The 17,026-nt window shown below is 35.1% G+C and overlaps 1 long non-coding RNA gene across 5 annotated transcripts in view; it reads left to right on the top strand.

The window, feature by feature from the left end:
• Positions 1-17,026, top strand: part of LOC119714992 (uncharacterized) — a 54,844-nt gene that overhangs the window by 12,509 nt on the left and 25,309 nt on the right. For 2 of the 5 annotated variants that reach the window (XR_011805072.1, XR_011805070.1), the window contains exons 1-3: positions 4,354-4,885; positions 11,482-11,531; positions 12,101-13,496. This is a non-coding gene — a long non-coding RNA (uncharacterized lncRNA). Of the gene's footprint in view, positions 1-4,353; positions 4,886-11,481; positions 11,532-12,100; positions 13,515-15,068; positions 15,677-17,026 lie in introns of those variants that run through there. The other 3 variants (XR_011805071.1, XR_011805069.1, XR_011805073.1) reach the window with 3 other exon arrangements.

Raw genomic sequence — 17,026 nt, 5'->3', positions numbered from 1 at the left:
TTTAATCCCCGTAATAAATAAATAAATAAATAAAAGTTAAAAAAGAAACAAAAATCACTTCAAGATTCATTTAGAATACCTGACTACAAGGTAACATTCAACGAAATCAAGCTCTTCATGATGGATAGATTCCACTGCAATAGTGTAATCTTCAAATTGAGAGTGGAAAAATAGTAAAAGAAAGTGTCAAAAATGAGACTTCGGAAGAAGTAATGAATTCTTTTAAACTAACTTAGTACTTAAGAAGAATTAAAAAAAGAAAATGGCAAATGTAGTAAAAATAGCAAAAGAGTAATAGGAGAAGTGGCAAGGGAAAAAGGAAGATATAAATACTGATAATAGGGATAACCAGATATGTAACTCCATTGAAGAATGGATTTGATTATTAATTAGTTGTGGTTAGCATGCCACTATAGAGGTGTTCGTGTGGAATGGGGGAAGTCTCATAGACATAGGAACATATGTCTAGACATAGGAACTTGATCTGCTTGAACCCCAGCTCTATAGGTTAACTAACGAAAGTAATTACAAAAATTAAGATGATGTTCAGAGAAAATAGAAAGGAAGCTAAGATGTGTGGTCAATAACATTGTTTCTTGAGTCAGTGAAGTCTGGAAGAGATACTAAGGAATTTCTGATGAGGTAGTTTTTGGAAACTGTAGATCTCTCTAACAGTATTAAAGGGAAAAAAGTAGATAGGAGTGTTCACTCTAGTCATATATGACATTTTAGCTTTCTAAATATGGATTATGGGGAAAAAAATGGTAGTAATAATCCAAGAGCCTAGGTACTGACATTCAACCAGTATCTTCATTGATTTCTTTGCCATGACAAATCTGATATTGAGGATTAAGAAAAATTTTAGGAAAAAACAAAAGAACTTTAGATCCTATGATTCTTCATTGATTTGCTTTAACTTAAATGGGTAAACAGGAAGAGATCTTTAATGCCCTTGGTTTTTAAAGGGCAAACTCAGAGAAATTAAATATTTACAAATACAACACTGAGGAGCCCAAATACTCAAAAGTGAGACATAAATTCAACATGAAAATTTGTTTTTGTTCCCAGAAATGTAGGTTGAAAGAGGGCCTGCAGCTGTCTGAAGAGTACTGACTTCCAAAAGGGTAGTAAGGAAAGAGGATGTGAGAATCCCAGAATCATAGAATGGTTTGGTTTGGAAGGTACCTTAAAGATAATTGAGTTCCAAGCCCCCTGACAAGGGCAGGGACACCTCCCTGGTGCCCAAGGACCAGGTTGCCCAAGGACCCATCCAGCCTGGCCTTGAATACTTCCAGGGGTGGGGAAGTGTTCCACATCTTCTCTGTGGGTAAGTGCATCCACAGCTTCTCTGGGCAACCTGTTGCTGTACCTCTCCACCCTCAGAGCAAATAATTTCTTCTTTATATCTAAACTAAGCCTCCCCTCTTTAGGTTACTCCTTGCCTGTAAAGCAATTCCGTGTTTCTCTTAGATAAACATTATTTTACCTAAAGTTACTTAGTAATGCACCAGGAATTTATTCAAAATAGTATATTGCTTTTTGTGTGTACTAATATTTCTAACTAATTTAAAATTTATGTACTTCCTTGCAGTAAACTTAGGTTTTGTCTTCTAATCTTTTCTAAATGAAACATATTTGGTAAGGTGTCACTCTCAGCTCTGTTTCCAAGCAAGTGTTGGAAATAGGTGGAGAATTCATTCAAAATTTTAGTAAACTGCACCAATTTTGTGATTCTGGAGATGAATGAGGTTAACATTATTTAAGAGAGAACATGGTGAAAGCAGTATTGGACCATTTGCATGGAATTGCTGAAGTGCCTAAATTCTCCATACAGATAAGAATGTTTGAAATTGAATGGTTTTCACACATGCCAAATAGTGTATGCATGACTTCCCTGCTTAAATGCTTTATGCTTCCTGAAATTTGGTGACTTGTTGCCTCTTCAGGTGTAGGTAGAATATGTGTTGTTCTAAGACATTAGAAAACAAGAAGAGAAATTATTTTTGTGCCCTTATTTCCTTTGTTGGGGAAAGGGGCATAGGCCAGTAAGATTCTGAACAACTGAAATGTTAAAGCTTGTGGGCGTTGCAAAAAAATGACTACATATATAAGTCTTTGCAACTGTTTGGAGCTGCTTTTATGAAAATGGTAATATACAATGAGAAGTAGTCCATGGAAACTAGTGCCTAGAACAAAAAGCCAATGTATTTTTTCTTTATTATATAATGTTCAATTATATGTGCCTGATAGCCATCCTGTGCAAAGAACATATCAAGAGCTTTAAACAAAATCTGATTATAGTTATATTCAAAGCTATTAGAATTGATTTCAGAAAAGCTCTCCATAACATTTACAGAGCCATTTGCAATTCTGGCTATAGCGGTGGGGGGGGCGAGGGGACAAAGAGATTGTGGTCTCCTAGAGTACACAAACCTTTACAAAATCTTTTCTTACTCTTTGCTCCTATGAATCTCTGTGGTCAGTAATTCTGAGAAATTCCTTTGTTACTATTAAGATGGCCAATCCTTTCAGTTCTCTGAAGTACACTTGTCTAAAGCTAAACCCATAAGTATAGACTATGTTAGAGGGAGGACTGCCATTTGTCTGGAAAATAGGAATTAAACCTGTGTTATCCTCATTGCGTTCTGTTAGGGTTTCTAGAAAAGATAGAAACTGCAAACAATTCAGCTTGATTTCCATATCTGTGTGGACATACAACAGGTCAGGTGCTTGGTAATTCCTTATTTTGTAGCTCAACCGTGCATACGAGAGAAACTGACTTCTTACCAAGAGACACAAATGCATGATGTATCTAACTTCAAAACTGCTCACTCAGAATTAATTTGCTGTTTGCTAAGAAATGTGCAGATGCATATGGAGTTCTTTGTCTTTTTTTTTTCCTTTCAGTGCCATGAGCACTAGGTTAATTGAGGTGCTGGGTACTATCATTTAAATGTTAAAATTGCATTGTGGTTATCTTCTTCAACAAAGATATGTGCCTTGATGTAATAAACTTGGCATGATATTTAATTGTTTGTAATAAGTGTGGTAAAATCACGGTCATTCATATTTTACAAAATCACAGAATCATCTAGGTTGGAAGAGGACTCCAGTATCACCTATTCCAACCTCTGACCTAACACTAACAAGTCCTCCACTAAACCATATCACTAAGCTCTACATCTAAACGTCATTTAAAGATTTGTTACAGAAAATGTCCAGTGCCAATCCATTAAAAAAAAAAAAAAGTAATAAAAAGGTGTGCTTGTATATATACGTAATTAATAGTGGAATTTTAATTTGCAAGTGTAATTATGCAAATACCCAAAATATATTTGAAGGCTTTAAACTTATGCTGGCTTCGTATTTTTATAGCAAACTTTAATCTGAAAATAGACACAGCTCACAGCCTGTTAATAAAAATATATCAGTAATATCAGTATTAATTTATCTTCAATCCATCCATGATTCTTTTTTATTTTATTGTCCACTTCCCATCCCACAGTTAGAAAGACATAGTCTAGAAATGAAAAATTGAAAACAAGTGGTCTGGAAATTAAAAGTTGTGCTTAGATTGATCATAGCAACTATTAAAGAAGTTTCCTATTATTGTTTTTAAGACGTTCATGAAAATTTTAACTTCCATGTTTAAGGTTTCCATGATTTGTCTACTGTAGCATGCAGTAGGCAAGCAAGCATATTGTCCTTATCATTCTGCTTTCTCCTGAATAGGCAGAAGGCACGGTACAAAAACATACCTGGTACAAAAGGCTTGACAAGCAGAGATAAAACAAGGCACTTACAAAGTTATAAGTTGAGAAAAGTGGTATTGCAGTAAACTGACTGCTCCACCTGATCCTCCTGTGCACATCGGATTACTTGCAAACTAGCTGGATGCAGACGTTCTGTGTCTGAAGAAACAGATTGTTCTACCATTCTCTGAATTTGTATTGACCATGTCTTTCATCTTCATTTTATGACGAGATCAGTTGACTGGACTTAAAAAGGTCTAGGAGCTAATGATTTACCTTGAAGGCTTTCCATCATAGCTGTTTTTTTCCTGGTGGCTACAGCCTGTTGCCTTTTTTTTTTTTTTTTTTACTGCTTATAGTGAATTGAGCGTCCCGCCCTAGAAGTGAAGAATGGGAGATAGTTAGAGAAAGAATGAAGTGATAAACTGTTCCCTCCTTGTCACATTCATCCTGGTTTCCTAATAAGGGACTTTTTAAAATTGAGCCTTGCGCTACTGTGCATCAGGAAGAGATCTAAGCAACCAAGAGGTGACATACATAGAAGTTTGCTGTGGTAAGTGGAAAGTTTAAATTCGTGATTTAAACTTTCTGGCTCAGCTCTGGCCAGCAGCCAGAACCTTTTGGAGCCGGCCGGAGCTAGCTCTGCTCTGACATGAGGCAGCTGCTGGGCTCTGCTCACCCCTGCAGCCAAACCTTTACCATGTGTACCCAGTACACAAAGCTTGGCTGGAATGCTACAGTACAGTTCCAACAATTCATAGAATCACAGAATGGTTTGGATTGGAAGGGCCCTTAAAACCACCTGGTTCCACCCCTTCTGCCATGGGCAGGGACACCTCCCACCAGACCAGGTTGCTCAAAGTCCCATCCAGCCTGGCCTTGGGCACTGCCAGGGATGGGGCACCCACAGCTCCTCTGGGCAGCCTGTGCCACTGCCTCACCACCCTCATAGTGGGTGAAATTTGTTTAATGCACTTCTTCACAGATTTAGTCTTAATTTCTGACTCTGGGATTAAAGCTACAGCTGCCTAGAGGAGCCTGCTAAAAATTGATCAAGGGAACTGTCATCATCTTTCTTTTTCTCTTATGAAGTATGTATTTCTGTATGGACACCATTGGCACACAGAGATGAGGTAGGAATGGAGCACAGATGTGTTAAAACTTCAATTAAAAGCAAATTTCAAGCCTTAGGAGAGGTGATACTTTGGGATAGGGTGCGTGTGTTTTTCTTTCTTTGTTTTTCATGAAAAGCAGATAAAAACACTCATATCCTTATGGACAGTACTTAATAAGTTTATCTTTTTATTTGACGTGAGGGTATGGAACTGGATTTAAGTTTTTTTTTGACCCATACAAGTGACTGGAAATTTTGGTACAGTTGCCAGAGACAACATCTGATTTTTTCACTGGTCTCTATTGCAAATTATATTTCCATCAGAGTACTTTTCATGACGAATTGTTCATGAAAATGATTTCAGGAGGTAGAGCACCTGCTGAAGTCCTGCATTGCATATTAATGTAAAGGCGACAGGTCTTGCAATTCTTGTGTGATGTTCAACTCTGGCAACATGCAAACTGCTTTTTGTTAATGAATTGTGCTAAGTAATGCTTTACTCTTTTATGTATGTAATTATTAATATGTAAATTACCAATGCAGGTTGGCAGTTTGGCAGAGCAAGACCTTTTTATAGTTTGTCTTGTTTAGACTGAAGAAAATCAGAGGCAGTTATGGAAAAAAAAGGAAAATGGCTGAAATATATAGTTGCAATAGTTGTAAGCTGTGAGTAGGCATGAAACATTAGTTAAAATACATTAAATGTTTACTTAGTCAAATAGTGACTTCAGTCATGCAACAGAATGGTTCCCTGCTAGTTCAATAAATCTAATGAGGCAAAGCAGTACCTTTCCTGATGTTACTGGTTTACAGCCATTCAAAGGATACTACAGTGAGCAAATGGCTACTTCATTTCTTGATGCCAAGGACATTTAGCATAGCTAATGAGGGACCAAGACAAAAAAAGCTGTAAATTATTTTTGACGATTGGAGCTCCTGGATTAGTGAAAAACTAAGAGTTAAATCTCGGTGTCTGTTGCAGGAAATCTGTGCTTTTGGGTCTGTTCTTGTTTTAAATATTTATTGCCATATGAAATCAGGCTATGTCTAGCAAAAACATTGGAAGACTTGCAGAGAAGCAGGATCCAGAAAGATTAAAAATTTGGGCAAGTGCTTGGGTTATTGAAAGACCAAAGCAAATTTTGTCTGTAGACTTTCAGACTTTGGAAAGAGTTCAGTTACTTTTTGTTTGTGATTGCTATTTTCTGTCTCTTAATGAAATAAAATAGAAATCCATGTGTTCATATGAGATGTTAATTTGCATGTAATTATGAGAAATAATGATTCAGAACACTTCGAATCAAAAACAGTGATAGGATTCAAGTTTCCATAAAAATATCATCTTTAAGTGGTAGTTTTAATTCCAGGTTCTTTGCATTTCAATATGAAATATAAGACTTTACATCAGAGATTTTTCATTACTTTACAAGCTATGTAATAAGTTGTAATAAAAACTTCCCATTTAAAAAAAAAAAAAAAGAAAGAAAAAAAAGAAAAAATAAAGATAACCAGCTGATGCATTGCCTGAGTACATATTTTCTCAGCCATTTGCCTCATTTTATGTACAGCTTAATATGTATTTTCTCTCTACTTTGTCTATAAATATATATTTTCATATCCATAAGAATATACTCATGTTCTTAGTAAATGAAGGCATGCTTTCAATAAATTGAATGTCCAGCTGGCTGAAGATTTAAACAGAAAAAGGATACAAGAAGATATTTGGTAGATAAACATGTTCTTGTTTAGTCTTTTTTGATACTGATTGTTTAGAACTCTGAGTGCTTGCTTATGCTAGCTTTGGGCTGTTCTTCAAAAAGTCAATCAGCACAGTCTAGATGGTGGCTTTGATCTTTGTTTTTATATTTGTTTTAAGAGACTAAAAGACACGAAATTTGTGATTACATGGTTTGTGAGATCATCCCCCCCTCCACACATTATCCACAGATGGTTTAAGGGGACTAAAGAAAGGCTGCCCGCCTGAGGTTTTGACATCTTCGTTATAGTCCCAGCAGGCTACTTTATAAACATCAGCATTTTTGCAGTTGTTCTTGCAGGTGCTTAAAGGAGATTGTGGCCTTTCACCTAGCATAATCAGCTTCCTTTTATTTCACAACATTTACTATTCCTTTGCATAGCCTTATTGTTTTTACACAGTGCTCTTAAAGGAAAACTTAACGAATTATTCCAACACCTGCTTGCCACAAGGCAAACACTGATCTTCATGTTAGTCCTATGAGAGCTTACCACAGCCTCCCTAAGGCACATTTATCATGCAACTAGACGTCATCAATCTCTGAAGGAATGTGATAGTGACTTGCTTACTTTCACATCGTGTGTCATCTGCACTGTGCAAAATTTACATTTCTAAACTTTGTATTTTATAGTTCAGTAAATAATAAAACCAAATTTTACAGACTTTTGGCAGAATATTTCTTAGGTCCAAATCCTTACATTTTAAATCACCTAAATTATGCTTGCTGCATTTGTCTGTTGCTTTTATGCATATCATTTTCCCATGTTTCTAGTTATGCTTCTCTATGCTTTGGATAAGTGGATAAGTATGATAATCAAAGTTTGTTTGTAATTTAAAATATTTATCAGCATGAAGAGTGATGCAATCCATTTTTTCCAGATGTGCCAACCTATGCAAAATAATTCTGTTGATCAGTGAGGATTCCTGATTATGTTCAGTGAAGGAAGATAAATGAGAAAATGCTGATTCTTGGATCACTTCTGATTCAGAGATAATAAAAGACTTTTGAAACTTTTTTGTCTGTATAGCGACTGATTCATAGGCAGCCCTGTAATAAAACAGCAAGACCTTACCATCTCATGGGTGGGTTTTTTTTAGCTGTATAGATGAAATATGCTTATGTGGTTTCAAATGAATAGGCAATTGTCTCCACTAGAACTTGCAATGACTTGAACCTCTCTGTAGAGTCTCAGTAGGGAAGACAGATTTTGAAACGTAAATAATCAAGCAGGAGATCGGGTTTGATTTCACAAGCCAGTATTGTGGTCTCTGTGTTTGTAAGTAGTGTATTTGTTAAATGGTAAAATTAAATGCTTGGTTAGTTTGTTTTGTTGTATTAGAGAGCATGAACAGAACAACTGAGGCAGGTTTTGCTCTGTTTCTGCGTATGAGACAATTATAGCAATTTGTAAGAAATGTCAAGCTTGAAAGTGTTTGCTTACTTGTTAATAGCAGGTGATGCTCGTAAGTTATGCATCCTAGAAAAGGTGGATAACACTGTTGCACACTGTATTGGGGGGGTGGGGTGAGAGAGTGGTTGTGGTGTTTGGCTGCCTACCACAGTAGAACCACCACACACACACACAGATTTAAGGTTGCACGATAAAGTGGGCTTCTTTATCTAGCTGTCTCTGAGCATACATATTTTAACACATAAACATGCTTTTCCATGAGAGTCATCAGGGGTTACAGGTGATTTCAAGGAACTCAGAAATGTGCTGTATGAGAATAACGCCAGAGGGATCATTCTGTTCAGAGAAAATTTAAGAGCAGGAGGTCTAGAATTTAATCCCTAACTAGAAAGTAGAAAATAAAACATTAGATACTGCAGACTGTAGGTCGACTTTTGTACAGCAAGAACAAGAAAGGTGGATGGCTTGAGAACTTCATTTTTAGCGACAGACTTGTCTAATCAAGAAGTCAACAAAGTGACAAAAACAGGAAAAATAGAACAAATGGAATGTACTTAAAATAACATGATTTTGAGAACAGCAACAACAACAACCAAAAAAAAAAACCCACAAAACACAAAAATGTGAAAGAAATTATTTAATTGCCAGTGCTAGAATAATATACAAGAATTAGATTTGTTTATTTATCTGCTTAATAACAAACTAACTAGAGAAAAAAACTAACTGAGAGAAGGAATGTTTAGCAAATTTGTTTCTCTGATGAATGAACAGGGCTATAGCCCTGGTAATGGAAGTGCTCAGCATTGCTTTTTTTCAAAGTTCAGCTTTGAATTTTAACTGAATTACTCTGGCCAAGCCCCCAGATAGTTGATCCCCAGTGTCTCAAAAGCTACAAATGAACATGATCAGAGATCTAGAAATCTTTATCTGCTAGGTACAAGTGAATGAATTGCAGCTGCTTAGTCCAAGAAGTTTAGAAAAACTCTGAATATTTAGAAACATAGATATTTGACCATAAAAAAGTCTGCTACACAGAGAAAGGTGTCCATTTCAGATTTGGGCAATGTATTTTAAGATATGTAACAGATATAAACTGAAAGAAAGAACTTCAGACAACACTTCAGGAGAAAAAAAAATATATATATAAAAGTAATGGAATCATACAGGAATGGGCTACATGTGTCCATGAGTTTTTAGAGTTTTTCCTACCAGAATTCTAGAAATATCATTGTCAGGACTATCTAGAGATACAGCTTTTCCTATCATAGTGCTGAGAAATGAAGCATGTGAAATGCTGAGGTCTCTTTTAGTGTAATGTGAATAAGTAAGTGGCCTAAACCAGAATGTTTTCTAACTAGAAAAACTTTTTTTTTTCCCTTGAAACAAAATTGTTTCCATCTTTGTGAAGCCATAGGAATAATAATAATAATAATAATAATAAACGAAAAAAAATCAAAAATTCAAAAAATTCAAAAGTTCAAATTGTAGTATACCAATATTGGATGTGTAATTCCCCAAACTCAGTCATATCATTTGAACCCAGGACAGTGTAGCAAACTAAGTGAGTTGATTCTTGTGAATTGTTTGTTCATTGTTTGATTTGTTGGTTATTTTTTAAAATGACTTCAAGCTTTGGAAGTCAAGATTAGAGTCTTGGTTAAGTTATGAAAACAGGTTTCAAAAGTGATTTGAGAGGAAGTGTGGTCATGACAAGTTGCAAATTTTATTTTTATTTTTATTTTTTATTCATCTTGCTTTATTAAATGTTTCATTTTCTTGCTTGAATTCATGTCTGTGTGCAATAATATCACAACATAATTCAGTTTTAAATTTAAGTAGTTTCATGTTACTGCTGTCCTTGTATTTTATGTAACAACTCCCTCTTTGCTAAGAAGGTTGTTGAATTAAAAACATTAACAACAGAGAAATGACACACCTCCACATTGCAAAAAGTAAAGAATATCTGTAGAAATCCTGAACTTGAGTTGTTTGTCCTGTACCCATACCATGAGTGACAAAAGAAAATATGCCATTCAATATGCAGAATTCAAGAATGGCTGACCCTTTGTGTAAATAGGACCTCTTTATTCAGGCCTCCAGAAATGTAAATACACTTAACCATGAGCAGAAAATAGATTTGCTATTCTGAAGTTTGAAGTGGCCCTTAGCATATCGCTCACATTGTTGAATTTTAGTTATTAGCTATAAAATTTAAGCTTTGTAGCATGATTAACACAAAAGGTGCCATCTACTGCAAGGCATAAAACTAATTCCTAGTTGCTGCCATGATAGAATAAGGGATGATAGAATAAGGGATTGATCAGTGAGATTCTTGAAGACAAGTACTGTGGGAAGAATTATTTTTTCATGCATATACGTGTTTGTACATGCACACACACACAAATTTATCATGAAAGGATGCTTATATTTTCTGAAGCAAAGGATTGTTTGGAAGTATTTATTTTCTCTTAAAAAAAAAGCTCAATATGAATTTGAAATGGCTGTATAACTGGCATAATTCAGCAGTAGTCTCAGTTTTAAGAGAATATAATTCTTGCCTTTAAGAATATAATTACATTTTCAGTCAAAATAAAACTGAGTGCATGTGTAGAGTTTAGAAACAAACAATTTTGTTTTAAAATCTTTATTATGAAAGCTTTGTTAGCAGTTTCCTGGTTGAAATTGTAGCAATATTTTCAATTAAAACAGGATTCAAATCTTACTGTTTCGTGCTTCAATGACATTTGACAGGAAATCCAAAGTTCCAACATGCTAGATCTTCAGAAGTGTAATGTATTTTCCAGTTAAATTTATTTTTAGTAAACTATTTTCTCTATTAGAAGAAAAAAAATTCTTCTGTAGAAGTTCACAGTGAACTCACTTGTGGATTTGTGGAGGTCTGGCATAAAATCTCATGCATATCCGTATTCATGTATTTCAGGTAATCACAAAACAAGCTATAACCACATTAATAAGCCAGTAGCCATTACTTTGCATGTGCAGAACCTTTTAGAAAGGTCTTTGGAGAAAGGTGTTGCTAAGGCCTTCCCTTCTGCCCACTGCCAGGACCACAGCTGCAGAGATGTCTCAGATGGTTTCCAGGAGGCTGGCCCTGGAACAGTGCTCTCCTGCTTTTGCAGGATGCTCTTTTCTAAGCCAATTTAAAATGTGGCTACAACCTTTTCTGCTGAGAGTTCGAGACATCATCCTCTTTTGCTTCTTAGTCTCTTATACCAGGTAGCCTATAATTCCCTGGAAATGGGAGTAATAACTCTCTTCATGGCAGACTAGCTGAGATTTACTCAGACCCTGCTGTTTGAACAGCTACTGAGGCCTCCCACAGTGTGAAAAGTGCATCTCTGCTTGCACAGTGTGTGACTGCCATTTGTGTTTCCATCCATGTTTTATCCTCTTCTTCCTTCACTTATGGCCTCTGTTGCTTTACAGACTTGGGAGAAGATGGCAAGAATAGTTAAAAGAAGGGAATTTCAGGCAAGGTAAGTTGTATTTATTAACTCAGAGGAATGCTGCGTTTCTTAAAAGAAGAGCATTAGTTACTGCTTTCACAAGGCATGGCCTAGCAATTGCACCAGCGTCCTATGCCAGGCAATAAGACCTTCAGAAAGGATAGTTTCTGAGACAAATTGGGAGGTGTAGGAAGACACTAGCTCAGTATTTGTAAATCGTTGTACTCAGACTAGTTGTTCACTGGGGAAAATACTGAGTAGAACCGAAAGACAAGGATTAGATTGCCTTCTGCTTCCAAGACTGCAAGTAATAATGTCATTAAATGGACTTGTGAGGAAAAGTTGATGTTAAGTTACATAACAAGGTTCAGGTAAAGCTTTCCACAAGAAGTTTATAGAAAAGAATATGCTAAGCAGATGCTGTTAGTATGAAGTATTAGTTGTGGTGGTGATGGGTGAAGATTCGTGAAGAATGACTGAGAGAAATGAAGCAGAAACAAAGCTTATTTTTATATTGATGACTACAAATATTTAATGATTGTTATTCCATTCCTTCCCCAAAATGTTTTCAAAAAACTAAAGCAAGCTATGGTTCTCAGTTTCTTCTAGATGATGATGATGATTTGATGAGGAGAGCCAAAACTTTTAAGATTTTGACTTTAAATCAAAGATCAAGAAACTTCCTGGAAATGAAGAAAAAGGAGGAGGAAAACTAAGAGATATTAAGAGACACAAAATGCAACAGGGAAAGATATATTGAATTTTCTGTGCAAGCATAAATTCTTCCTAATTAACGTAAATGTATTAGAAAACGCACTAAGCAACAGTATTTGTATAATAAATACTGCTATTCTTAAGCATTTTTGTTAATAACAGAAGTAAAACAAAATTCTGTGGTAACAGAGTAGAAGAAATGAAGCTACAGAAATAATAAATTTCCCTTTTAATTAGTTATACATGTATTGGTGTGGAGTAAAGAAGAGAGCATTGCAAGTTGGATTTTTTTTTCCCATAACTTTATCATTTCTGTTTATAACTGAAGGCATATGTCCTTTACGCACCGGCTTCCTCTTTTGTGTGTTCTGTGTTACTATGTTGCTGTTTTTAAAATGAAGGTATGTTTATCTGGAAATGCTTGAAAAGTAACAGTACATTTGAATAAAATTGAGTAGTATATTCCAGGGGAATTTTCTTCAACAGTACAAAGAGACTGTTTCCAGCAAAAAAAAGTTGAGAAATGAGATTGAACTATCATGTCAGTTGATGTCTGTGCAGAGTGAATCTGCTTATTCTGTGTAAATGACTGCAGAGGTAAGGTTTTCCAAGTTAGGACAGCATGATAGAATCAAACTCTTTTCAGCTGATGGGGTAATATAAAAACAAAAGCCTACCTCATTCAGATTAGTTTTAAAAGATAAAGCTTGAAGTGCACAATTGTAGAGCAGATTCTCACTGTCTAATTCAGTGGTGAAATCACAAGACTAGCATGTTGGGACTTCCCAATTATCTTTCCACATGCACCTTGTCATGGCCAGCCTAGGTGGCAGTTCCATGAGCAACTCTGCCTTTGGAGCCAGCTGGGGAAGTGTCCTGAGAAGGGACTGTGCAGATAAGATGCTTCATCTTCTGGCATGCTGTGGTACAGAGTTTCCTGTTACACATTCACCATACATGCTCAGTGCATACTGTTAACAAGATTTAGAGATTTCAGTACCTACAAAGTGCCTACACTTTATTTTATGTAATAAATTTATCTAGCAATAGCTCTGATTTGGTAAAGTGTTTATATTTAATTAGTATTAATTAATATAAACTAGATTATTTTTAAAATGTACATTATAATTGAAGTAGATGGGAAAGTATGTAACAGTGAAATCTTGTGACATTCTCTTGACAGAGCAGTGAACTTTTTCATGATTTGCTGAATCATTGTATTTTCAGTTCTGTCCTGACACAGCAATATTCTGAGGCTGATTATCATTACAGCTACTGCTGGTAAGCACAGACTTGGAACTTGTGGTTCTGTGGCATAGATGACTGCGGGAGTGATATGAAGGACCTGTTCCCTTTTTGTTGCTCATTTCTAGTAATTATGGCTCAAAAAAAATTCTGTTCTTTCCAACAGGAAAAAAGACAGATGTACCCTTCATTCCTTTTCATTCCTTTTTAGTGATATCTAAAAAGAAATTCAGTACTCTGCAGTAAAGTGACTGTGGACTGTTACTGTTTTGTCAAGTTCTAGTAATTCTTTGGCTTGACCCTTTCAAATATTCATAATAAGTGTTTTTGTTTGTTTGTTTGGTAGTTATTATTTTGCATATACATGTATGTTGATGTTTTATTTTTTAAATATCAGGAAAGCATATAAGTTTTTGGTCGTATTCCTGTTTCAGCTTTTTGCATTTTACAAGGTGAAGGTGAAACTTTAGTAAGGTAGAACACACTTTGATTTAGAAGATATCTAGGTTCTACAAAATGCATAGTGTCTGTTTATTGAAAGATGGAGTGTAAGCCTTCATTTTGCTTCCAGCTGTCTTATGATGAGACTGTCTTCAAAACAGTGATTTGCTGGCTGAGCTGACAGGAGACATAAACATGCATAATTATTAATGAATAATTAATAGAGATAAATGCACACATAATTATCTGTAATCTGTTCTTTGAACATGGATCCTGCTTATAACTGAAAATAACCACCCACCTTCCCTAGAGTGTCATAATCAGTTATTTATGGTGCTAGTAGAGAAGGACATACAGTGCCTTGGGTTATAGTAACACTTATAGTGGGTGGCTGTGATATAATATTTATTAGTACCTTGTGATTTTCACTGTGACAGAGAGGAAATTCAAATGGGTCTCTTAATACTTTCTGGATTACCCAATATTCCAGAGGTAGTGGGGATGGAGAGGTGTCATAAAATATGATTATTCCTATCCAGGTTACTCTACAAGCTGTATCATATAGCTCTGTTGTTAACATTTTATCAGCTACTGTGGCCTTAAAACTAAAAATTCACATCAAAGCACTGGTTGCATATACTATCTCCTGTGAATTTTTATTTAACTTTTTTTGTTGCTATTGGCTTGATGGCTTATGTTTATACCAAAGTGTTACTGCTATAGGTGTCAAACAGCACACTGCAGTTGGCCCTTTCTAACACAAGAGAGTATGCTGGCTTCTTCTTCAGAAGAAGCGTTTCCATGAAGCAAGTGGGTCCCTTCCAACTCAAGATATTCTATGATTCTATGATTCTAAGTCAGTAAATGTCCATATCAGAACTTTGCCCTCTTGCTAATTGTGCATACAGACTTATCCATCCAGACCAGTTTACGTAGCAATTTTCAAAGATTTCTGCTGGTTTCTTTTAGTTACAGATTTTATTTTCATTGTAGCTGATTATTCTAATCATAAAAACTTCCTATTGCTTTTTCTCCATACACATATTCAGTCTGAAACATAATGCTTTTTCCATATTAATGCATTAATTTCTATATTAATGCATAAATGTCTCGAACAGCTGAATATATAAATAAAAAAAAAAACCATTTTTTTTTTTTCTCCCTAAGAATGACTTTGGAAATGAAAAAGTGACTAATACTCAGATTCAAGATTGCCAGCTAAAGAAAGCTCAATTATCTCTACCTCTCTGACAGAAGCCATTTTAAACTGATCAGTGTGAATGCCGACATCCAAATGTACTCATTTAAAACATCTACTTGTTCATCCTAAAACTATATTTAAACTTTTTGTTTTGTGTATTATACTAGTAGTTCTAGTGATCTTACAGATTTTTGTTTGTTTGTTTATTTACTTTTTTGCTCCTCAGCTGTATGTGTATTAAATATCTGGAATTGTCAGACAAAATTTTCCGATTAAATTCAATGCAAAGACTAAGCAAGTAGGATCACAATTTAGTGTTTTTATCTCTAAAACAAAGAAACTTTCTCCTCTGTAAATATGTAAGTATAATGATTCATATGGGAATGACATCCATTATCTTAGTCAACATTTCACATATGACAGAAGAACAAAATTATTATCAAGGCTAATTGCTTTTTATTTAAAGAGATACACCTAAATATTTATATCAGTACTTACCTCCTGATTCTCTGCTGTTGTTTTATAAATGTATGTAGTTATGAAAACAACAAATAAAGCTGTTTTCTAGAATATATACAATCATAAGTGCGTAATTCCCAGTATACTATAAGGTCTTTTAATTTTGTTTTATTGTTGTCAAATACCACATATGTTTTGAAATCCAATAGCAGAAATGTCAAATTCTAAAGCAACTTTGCAAATTCATGGTTTCACTTTTGGTTTGTTTTACTGGGGTACCCTAATATTTCTTTTAACTAAATGAAGAATCTATTTATCAAAATACATACACTAGCTGAAGGATACCTTACATAAATACTAATGGCATCTGAGAGGGCTTTTTTTTTTTGCCTATGTTATTGTTGCTTTGTTTAAATTAGTCAGAGCTATTTAAATTATTTTGAACTGGTAGTAGCATAAAATAGGCCATAACTTGAACGAGTGTGTGCTATGGCAAAATCACAGCCTTTGAAGACTGTGACACATTTTTTCAGCATATACATCCATCTGGAAAACTGGGGTCAATCCTTTATGAATTATAAATGAAAGCAGCTTTAAGTTTGTACAAGATCTACAGCTGTACTGAACGGAAGTTAAATCACTCTCACTGATCTGAAGGAGCCTTGCAGATGGTTTATGCCATCCTGCTATAAACAAAATCTTGTTTTTCATCCAGGAGGAAAAAAGTCAAGCTGTTTTCTTTGTAAACAGATGGAATCAGTTCAGTAAGGTTGGAAGCAACCAACCGCTTAGTTCCACCTCTGCAACAGAAGATTGGAAAAGAAAAAAATTGTAATCTAGGCTTCTCAACAAATAGGCATGTACTTAAACTTTTTCTTTAAAACAAATCTGCTAAATTTAGGTGTAAATGTAAGGAGAAAATAGTTTCTAATGTTCAATATTCAAAATCTTCTGTGCCTGCCATAGCTGTCGATAATATGTCTTAGAACCTTTTAAGCTTATGTACAGGTCACACACAATTAATTATAACAGTGCAAAATGAATCCTGAGTAAAGGATATTAAACTTTTGAAATGTGCTTCTTTGAAACTGTACCTGAAGCAGGTGCTGCTTGTAAAGCTATGTGTAGTATCACAGGTGAATGATCAGTTGTGGGACTGAAATTTACCAATTTCAGCATTAGTTTAGGCAGCCAGGCCTTTTGTAAATTCTACTTTCCAATGTTTTGGGGTACTTTGTGCCGCTTAAAAATCAGAACCATCTGTCATTTAGTTCCTTTGTCTGTGATCTCTGTAAATTGTTAGTGGTTTCTTTCTTAATGATGAAGATGAAAACCAAAAAAATCCTCTTTCATATAGTCATGCAAATGCTTATTCTGGTCATAGACAGTGATAGGAGAAAGCCACAAAAACACCTACAAAGCCAACACCTACAAGCTATTGTCTGTTGCCTTAGTGCACAGTTGA

The sequence above is a fragment of the Anas platyrhynchos genome, chromosome 27, assembly GCF_047663525.1.
Source record: "Anas platyrhynchos isolate ZD024472 breed Pekin duck chromosome 27, IASCAAS_PekinDuck_T2T, whole genome shotgun sequence".
NCBI lineage: Eukaryota > Metazoa > Chordata > Aves > Anseriformes > Anatidae > Anas > Anas platyrhynchos.
The sequence above is the reverse complement of the archived record's forward strand: the minus strand, read 5'-3'. Positions and strand labels throughout refer to the sequence as shown.